Source organism: Centruroides vittatus, unplaced genomic scaffold (genome assembly GCF_030686945.1).
Source record: "Centruroides vittatus isolate TY-2023 unplaced genomic scaffold, ASM3068694v2 contig_273, whole genome shotgun sequence".
Taxonomy (NCBI): Eukaryota; Metazoa; Arthropoda; class Arachnida; order Scorpiones; family Buthidae; genus Centruroides; species Centruroides vittatus.
This window is the reverse complement of record NW_027121739.1, coordinates 1,979,962-1,990,404: the sequence shown is the minus strand read 5'-3', so window position 1 is coordinate 1,990,404 and position 10,443 is coordinate 1,979,962.

Genomic DNA, 10,443 nt, shown 5'->3' with positions numbered 1-10,443 from the left:
GTTAGTTCAGGTACAAACTGTATGGTAGAGGGCGCGAGTGTAATATATTTTGTATCAGTCTTTATTTTTTATAATTCAAAATGTATCATTACTTTACATTAAATTCTATACAAATTAAATTTTATACTCCAAAATGTATCGAACCCCCATACTGTGAAAGCACACCTCCACCCTCAAGATAGACAATATTTACAGTTTATTTACAAAATAGATATAGAGTATACAGTTTGGAAAACAGTAAATACAGGATACACAAAGTGTGGTGCCTCACGTACTAGATTGGCTTTTGGGAACTATTAAGCTCTGGAGAGGCTTCAGTCAGCCTGTGGAAGGGGCTCTACTGCAAGGTTTGTCTCAGCACTTACCTCTCCCTGACATAGTTACTAGAGGAGTATGCTCTCTCTAAGCTCAGTGCGTAAAATCACTCAGTGGTTTTAAATATATTACTGCACCATTTATTTTTATATTTTTTTACAATAAAACTGTTAATTTACTCATCGACTTGATTATCAGACAATTGTGCAAATGTTTAAAATATGTCTTTTATATTAAGAAAAAAGCTTTTGGATTATATATAATCCAAGTTTCGACACGTGGATTATATGATGCGAATTATTACATTATTACTTGATATCTAAAATCAAGATACAAAATAATAATATAAATAAGAAATTTAGTCTTCGTATCTGATATACGAAGATAAAAAGACAATTACGCCTGTTCAGATAGGAAAAAGTTTAAAATATGTTTATTTTTAGCTGTTCGTAAACTGTCATAAGTTCTTCATTCATATTTAATAAAAAATTTTGTTCTTTTAGTTCAATTAAGATCTTCGAACATGACGCCGCCATACTTCGCTTGTTGTCTCAGCAAAAAGTTAGCGCTCCTCAACTTCGCTAATGAAATTTTGTAAGCGTTTTGAGATGACGCTGCAAGCCAGCTAAAATATGGAACGAGGTTTATCACTGCGCTGACGTCTCGCTGAATAACAGAAAACGTGGCATATATAACTCATATCAAAATTTTTTTCTCACCATCAAAATTAGTATATGACAAAAAAATATGATAATATATATACAATCAAAAAATTAAAATAAATGGAAAGCAGTGGTCAATAACTGCTCATGAACGTTTATCTTTCGTACTGTTGAAAACATTTATGCCAATAATTTTTCGACAATATAAAACCTGTTTTATATTGTCTATTATTAAGCTGCCTTTATTAAGCCTTTTCTTATGTGGAAATTCATTTTATAGAATATACACAACAGGAAACAATAGAAGTTTGTTTTCTCTTTTAATTATTTTGCACCTGAATAATTTTCTGATGGTCGTGTTTACGAAGTCATTTTCTTCGTAGGCAAAACGCAACAGCATTTTTTATATTCAAGTAATTGTTTTTTAAGCAGTGCCTAATCTAAGTACACCAAGAAACAATTGACAAATAATAGCTACAATCCTTCTTTTTTACAATGATCATTCTATTTATTACAAATTCTACTAGTTTAAATTAACATATAATTTCTTTGTGACAACAGGAATACAGCATCTTTGAATTTAAGCGTTTACTTAATTTAGATTTTATTATTTTATAATATTGTAAATTCAAAACATTTTCTATGTGTCTAATTTTCATTGTGAGCATTTCTGTTGTGGGTTTTTTTCTGATTAAGGGAACAATCTAGCAATATTATCCATTTTGTAGCGTGTGTATATTTTGAACGCGAACAAAAAACATAATTGTTTCACAGAATCGATTTAACCATCACATCCTCACTATATAATATTTCATTAAACTTATATAGTTGCAAATTAAAGTCAAGTCTTTTTGTATTAGTACTATTGTAAAATATAAAATTAACGATTTATAGAGAGAGATTAACTTGTACACATTTAAATGACAATAGGTTACTAAATCAGAAGAAATGCTACAAGATTCTATAAAGCAATTTGTTCAAACTTGTTATATTGTTATCTCATCTGTCCTGTGTTCATACTTTGACATATTCAATAAGTTTTTGGCATAATTTTTTATTATAAATAAATGGCCTGTATAGGCTTGTTTACTACACGCTAATGTTTACTACAAACATTAGCGTGTTTGTAGTAAAAAGTTTTTCTACAAACAAAATTATCATTAGCTAAAATATTATAAATAGTAGATGTTAGTTTTTTAAAACAGACAGACAGTTCAAATAAATGCCCTATAAATTTTAGCATATCCTCTTAAAGCTTTTTCCTTAATATAAAAGACATATTTTAAACATTTGCACAATTGTCTGAATGAGTTGGGTTGTATGTTGTATGGGTCTGTTAACTGCAACAATCATATGGGTATGAGTCGGGTTTGCCTCACATATTCAGATACGATGATTGCGTCTACATCGTCGACATGTTAGTTTTCCTCGTCAGGGACAGTTACAAGCAGTGTGATTTTGGCCTAACCACAAAAAACATCGGTTTGTCTCATGCAGTTTCGCTACACGGTCTCTCGGATTTGTTATAAGTGTGCAGTCAGAACTGAAGTGGTGAAAGCTGCGTGTAAGCCTCAGTGACAGCCACAGTGCGTTGTTTGCTCTGATGAAAGCATGAAGTTATCCAAAGTTAGTTCGACACTTGAAAACTAAACATCCGACTCATAAAAAAATTTATTTGTAAGTAAAGCCATATTAATAAAAGTGTAATTAAAGCATCTTATCTCGTAGCATTAAGAGTAGCTAAGACGTCCAAACCCATCTCGATTATATTATAAGATAATCGAGATGGGTTGATAATAATGATACTAATAATAATATTATTATTATTAGTAGTATCATTATTATCAACCCATCTCGATTATCTTATAATATAATCGAGATGGGTTTGGACGTCTTAGCTACTCTTAATGCTACGAGATAAGATGCTTTAATTACACTTTTATTAGTATGGCTTTACTTACAAATAAATTTTAATTTATAATAATAATAATATTATTATTATTATTATAAGCGCAGAGCCTGATTGGTTAGGAGTTGAAAGTTGAAATTTTGAACACTGTTAGGTTACATCATAAAAATGCACACTAAGAAGGAATTTTTGGATATTCCACCCCCACCCAAAGGGATGAGAAGGAGAGAGTTACTTTTAAAGTATAATGTGTAAATAATAAAAACAGCAACTAAATAGTGGCACATTTACTATACATTTTGTGAATTAATAAATATTTTAATCATTTCCACCTTTCGGTAATCCGAAACCAATAAATTCAAAATAAACGAAGTCGTAAGGTTATCAACAACGTAAGTTACTTTTCCATTATAATGAAAACTTTACTGGTGTTTTTTATTTTATTGGTTATTTAAATAAAATATATTTTTAATTACTAAAGATCTCTTCAGTTAAAATTAAGTAATGATTTTAATCTTCTAGTAGATATCCGATAAATAGAATAATGAAAACGAAATTTCTCATAAATTTGATCGTAATCTTATAATATAATTGAGATAGATAGATAACAACAACAACAACAACAACAACAACAATAATAATAATAATAAGCAAAGAGCCCAAACCGTTAGGAGTTGTAAGTTGAAATTTGTTACAGTGTACACACACAAGGAATTTTGGAAATTCTTCTTCACAGGGGAGAGGGAGAGGGATAAGGATCACTCTGAAGGACTCGGCTTCTGCTGTACTATTTTAGATGTAGTTTTTGCGAGAAATTGAACATACCTTTTGACCCATCTAAAAATTCTCTAATTATTCTTAGAAGAGGACGCGACCTAATTCTTGCACACGGTGAAAACAGAAAAGATCGGTTATAATCTAATAATCTTAATCTTTGCTATCCTTACTTTTCTTTCGAGCAACGCCGGGCTTATCTGCTAGTAAGTATATAATACTTAAAAACTTTATATATTTATAAATTATAGATTATTTTAAAAAAATGGACGAAGACTACGTGTGGAAACTGTCTGGTTACGATGTAAATAGTTTTTATACAATAGTTTTTAACACAATTTATTATTTTTTACAGTTTAAATGAATTTTTCAATGCTTACAGCATCCTACAGCGATGAGATTTACAGAATCGAAAAAACAAATAACTCACACTTGGTATTTTGATATCATTAAAATCTTACAAGAACAGTTAAAATTTAGGTAAGTTCGCAACTTGTGGTAAAATTTATAAATAAAAACCATATTAAATTTCCTTTGGTAGCTGTATCTGTATTATATGTTGATCTAGTAATCGTCTCTTTAATCTGAAAAATATATTGACGATAGACTGTCTCATAGCTTAACAGGTTCAAACTCCTTTATTGCTTTTTAACAAATGCACTTCGAGTCAGTATTATTTTTTCAGGCCCCTCTTCAGTGCTTAAGTTCTTCATACACTCCCTTACACCTATACTGTACAGTACTTCCGGGTTCTGTTTACATTGCCTTCTAAAATACAGTTTTCTCCTATTGCAACAGTGCACTACAGCAATGAGGCCTTCTTTAAAAGTATTGCCGGGAGAAAACTGTACCGAGGGAAATGTTTCTTAAAAACCACAACATATGTTATACACACTTGAAACATTTCCCTCGGTACAGTTTTCTCCCGGCAATACTTTTAAAGAAGGCCTCATTGCTGTAGTGCACTGTTGCAATAGGAGAAAACTGTACTTTAGAAAGCAATGTAAACAGAACCCGGAAGTACTGTACAGTATAGGTGTAAGGGAGTGTATGAAGAACTTAAGCATTGAAGAGGGATCAGAAAAAATAATACTGATCCGAAATGCATTTGTTAAAAAGCAATAAAGGAGTTTGAACCTGTTAAGCTGTGAGACAGTCTACCGTCAATATATTTTTCGGGTTAAAGAGACTATTACTATAGATCAAATAAAAACCATTTAAACATTTTTAATAAAACAAAACGAAAATACATGAAATAAAATATGAAGTTAAATGTAATGTAAATGACTCTCACATTTAATGAAAGTGATTTCATATAGATATGAAGTTGTTCATCCAATACCTATAAGTACAGGCAAAAGAGAAGAAGATGGCTCTTATTCTGGAATGGTTGGCCAAATTGTGAATGAGGTAACTTCAATTGTTTTGTAGCGTGTTTTGATGTAAATGCAAATATCTTTCCTTAAACTGTAATATCTCAAGATTGAAAATACAATTAAATTATGAAAGGTGATTATTGATAAAGTACTTATGAAATTATAAAATGATTAGCTTTAGTCACTTCATTGACAATATTTTTTAAGAATAGTCTTAATAAATTAAAATAATCAGTTTTTATTAGTCATGTTTTGTCAGAGCGTGGCGTAGTCACCTATACATATAATACGTCACTGCAATGCATTTTTTAAATTTCACATTTCCTAAGTGTTTAACAATTTTCAAAATGGGGAACGTATTGGAGATCGTTTTTTATAAAACAAAAAGAAAATACATGAAATAAAATATAAAGTTAAATGTGTGAGATACCGGGGAAATAGAGGAAGTCGTATCTCCTTTTTCTGGCAACAGTTCGTTGACCTTTCACTTGTCAAGACGGCTAAGTTTTACGAGTTGCTGTCCCGAGGGTCGGCACTGTTCTGTCAGGCGAGTGGAGAGGTGAGATGGGGTCGACGATAAGGAGAAAGCGATATTCGAGTCAAAGAGGACACCATTTAACAAGTAAAACAAGGTTTATTTAAATTAAACAGAGGACTAAATACAACGTACACTAATATCCCTACTAGTGGTTCGAGAGAGAGTTTGCAGGTTTAGTTCATACCTCATTGTTAATTTCCTTATCGATTTGGCACTTAGATATCCAAAAAGTGTATATAGGTATCCAGGAATGGCACACTTTTATAAAGTCGCGACTGAGCGCGGTGGACGCTGGAACTTAAGGTCCAGAGCGGTGGCGACCTGCAATGGCGTTGGTCCAGCTGATGGTCAGAGACTCCCTGGAAGGAGGGAAAAGCGGCTTTTATAGCTCTAGGCTGGGAAAATCGGTCACGTGATCGACGGTTGATGGCGATGAGGGTCACAGGTGTTCCCGGGACCCAAAATAAATGACGAATTCGGACGTTAACTATAAACTTAAGTTGCAAAATGATCTGTATACAGCGTGAGAACAATGGATAGTTGACAGTTATACGGGCAGGGACGCATATTTTCCCCGCTAGGAATTTTTTCTATCGAGGATGTTATAATAGGGAAAATTATTCTAATTTTGAATGGAATTCCAGATCTCACAAATGTAATGTAAATGACTTTCACATTTCAATTAAAGTGATTTCATATAGATAAGAAGTTGTTCATCCAATACCCTTAACAGCCAGCAAAAGAGAAGATGGCTCTTATTCTGGTCACATTTAAAACGTTATAAATTCCTTTTGTTATCGGATTAAATTTGTAGACTCAAAGATAAGAGCAAATACAAATCGGTACTCTAACTTTTCTTGTTAAGAATGAGACAAGTAAAGTAAAACACGAAACTTGAAGAAAGTTCCAGTAGAAAAGGAATGAGATCCAAACAAATTTTGCCTAATATGATAGTATTAATAAAGTGCTTAATTACGTTATTTGTTGGAAGTAACGCTGAAGTAGTCGTAAGAATAATATCTGACGTACAAAATTGATACTGGTGTACATTTTGAATACTACAGATGTATGTTCAAATATTTCTGTTTGCAGATGATCATCCAAGGTTATTCCGATAAACCATACTGTGACCCATTCTTTGGTTGGTGTTCCACATATTCTGTTGTCAACATTGATTTCGATTGCGTTACATTTACATTAATTAATATTAAACATATTACAATAAATTTGTACTTGTTTTTTTTATTTCAAGTATACTTACATCCCATATTTCTTGCACCCAGAAGTTAATCATTTTTCATTTGTTAATCATTTGGTGTTCGGAATTTAATTAAGTAAGCTTCATTAAAAACAGGAATAATAAATGTGGTGTCATGTTGTTCCAGATGTGATATGTGGAAAAGAATAAAAAGGATTTTGAGGAAAGTTTAAAAGAGATGTCACAGAAAACGGGAATAGAGGAAATCATTATAGTTGGAGATTGAAATGTCCATGTAAAAGAAGGAAAAGAACGTGCAGAGACAGTATATGGAGGCATGAAATATGGAGAGAGAAATGAGGAAAGAGAGAAGATAATAGAAGTATCAGAAGCACATGACTTAAAAATTGTGAAAAGATGGTTTACCAAGAAAGAAGAACATGTGACATTTACGAGTGAAAAAAGTCTAGTCAGCTAGATTATTTCTATGCTGGATTAAGTCTAGTCTATGTTATGTTAAATAACAACAAGATTTGTTGTTATTGACATTACATAGAAAGATAAGTATAATAAAAAGAATATACAATATCAACCAAGACTCAAGATCTGGAAACTGGGAGCGGGAATGTTAACAAATTCCAGCAGATATCGAAGAGGAATACGAAGGTAATCCAGAGACAGGAGGGCAGTGAGATTAGTGAAGAGTGGGATAAGAAAAGCAAATATCATGAGAGAAACTGTGGAGGTCATATGTGGCAAGAAGATAAGGAAAGGAAGAAAACGATGAAGAGAGACTTAGTGGTGGAATGTTCTTAGTGGAGGTAGAGCATGCCGGACAGCAGAAGAAAGAATCTTTCAAATTTTTGAAAGAGAAGAGAAGGTCAAGCCGATAAAAATAGAACATAAGAATTTAAAAGTGATAGTTAAAAGTGCAATGAGATAGCCAAAACAGTAAATGAAAAAATTTGTACCAGAAACTGGAAATTGAAAAAGAAAAAAATTAATCTACAGAATAGGAAGGAACAGAACATAAGCAAGAAGAAATATTCTGGAAATCAATGCACTGAGGAATGAAGACAGAATCTTGTTGACACAAGTAGAGTAGATAAGAAAATGGAAAAAATATTTAAATAAATTGCTAAATGAAGAAAAAGAGTGAGGAACATTAAAAAACACAGATAAAAACCTAAAGGAAATACAGGATTTCACTAGAGAAGAAATAGAAAATGCGATTAGGACTATGGACGACCTCAGGATTTGTGTTAATGATGGATAAAGCAGTAGGTCCAGATGTGAAAAAGTAAATATTTGATATAATGAAAAATATCGTTAATGAAAGAAATCATTCCAAGCCAGTAGAAAAGAAGTGATATTGTACCAATCTTTAATTAAACAGAAAAGAGACCCATTATTATGTGATAACTACAGAGAAATACAACTCTTCGAATATTTATTTATGATTTTTTAAAAGAATGTAGAAGGTAGATTAAGGAAGATGATAGAAATTGATGAACAACAGTTTGGTTTTGTAAAAGGCAGAAGAACAATTGATGCACTCTTTGTGACAAAGAAAATTAAGTAGAAATAACTAGAAGGAAATAAGAAAGTATAATTAGTCTCTGTAGATTTGGAGAAAGCGTGAGATGTCCGGTTTAATAAGGAAGAGAGTTTCAGAGAAGCTAGTCAGGATAACCAAAGAAATTTATAAAGACACAAAGACTAAAAGTTTTAAAAATCAATAAAGCTTCATTTTGAGTTGGGTTTTTCAATTTAACAACCTATCTTAAAATTTAAGTCATTAATTTTAATTACAAGTAGAGGAAACCTGAGTGGCGAGATGTAAGAATAAAATACAAAAATTTCTAAATAAAACATTTAATGTGAGAGGCCGGAGATTTGAGGCTATGGCTCCAAACGCTTTTGATCGGTGTCAGCCAGGTGAACGCCGATCAAATGTCACTGGATGGCGGTTACGGTGTTAGAATGAAATAGGAGGGCTTTCTAACCGTCGAGTGGGGAGGCGCGATAAGCCCGTCAATAGTGTCCAGTTTTTCCGATAATAACAGGTTGACAAGTTAAACAAATAAAAACAATTTAATTAGCAAAAACGCAATAAGTATTTTAAACTAATATATTAGGTTTACATACAAGCATAAGCATTATTTGTTTCGATACTATTCCTAAGGACTTAAAATATAACGGGTAAGTACTAAATACTTATATCTAATTTATTTTTAATCTTCTGAAACCCGTGTTTCCTTAAATTCTTTAATTCACTAACACAAGATGTGTTATCATTTCGACAATTTACTGTATTTTTGAGACCGCGGATGTCAGCGAGAAATTTTTTAAATGAAAGGAAACTTTCCTTTTTTTTCGTTCGAAAATTATTGTAAACATCCTCTTTCAACTATCAACAGTTATGTGAGAAAGTTTACACTTAGCTGTCAAGAACGACAAGTCATCGTCAATAACGGACTACTTTCTCACGCTAACGCTATAAAAGCCGCGCGCCCAGAAGCGTAGGGCGCGTCAGCACGCAGAAGTTATTCTTATACTTGTACCCATCGATCTCCATGCAAAGGACTTGGATTCCATTAGAGAGGACACGACCGCCATACTCCACTTTACCGTCCGATCTCGCATAGAGGCTCTGTAAACTCTCTCTCCCCGAAGATAGAATTAGGCTTTAGGCATAGCCGTCCTTATTAGAATTGTAATCTTATATTTAATCGCCTATAATCGCATTTAATAGAATAGCCTTTAGTTGCATAAACTTGTACCAATTTTGTTCGTTATCTAGTTAATCAATAAATGTTTTGTGTGTTAACCTGTCGACCTGTCGATCTTTTTTCCGTGTAGACATCTATCCACTTGCCGACGCTCTCCCCACTCACTTTTGCCTTCCTAAGCCATCCAACCGACAAGGAGATCGGGTTTTACCAACCCGTGCAGAGTAAGTGGTCAGCAAGGATTAACCCCTGACCCCCTACTAATCTCACGATTTCATCTTTATTTAGTTGATACGGTTACAAGTACGATAACACGTTTTGGGCACTGCCCCTCCTCAGTCGACTAAATATCGAAAGATTATGCATAAATTCGTTTTATTATAATATCTGAACATAAAAAATTATTTAAATTAAATTATATATGTATAATATTATGCCAGTCCTATGAATGTATATTCTTTCTGTGTTGGAAAAAGTGCTTATGACAAGTCAAGCAAAAAAGTGCCCAAAACGTTTTATCGTACTTGTAACCGTATCAACTAAATGAAGATGAAATACAGCCAAGTGTTGAAATGATAACACATCTTGTGTTAGTGAATCAAAAAACTTACATCTAAGTCGACCGAGAGAAAACTTTAAAATTTTCTAAGTGAAATATCTCTATTGGACCTACGTCCATGCCTTAGGCATCTGGAGACAGATTCGAAAAAGAGTCGTTCGGAGAAATGACTCGGCCTGAAGAATGGCTGGACGGGAGTCTTTGGCCATCTGCTTCTATGATGGAGTCCACCCTGACGCTCGATTTCGAGCCTCTTTTGTCCTCCTGAGTGTGCGATCTTTACTACGATGATTCATATTTTTGTGATCGCGATCTGTTCCTGGTAAGGCCGAGGCAGGCCGTAACACTTTGACGACTGGGCTGCATTGTTGATACTTCTC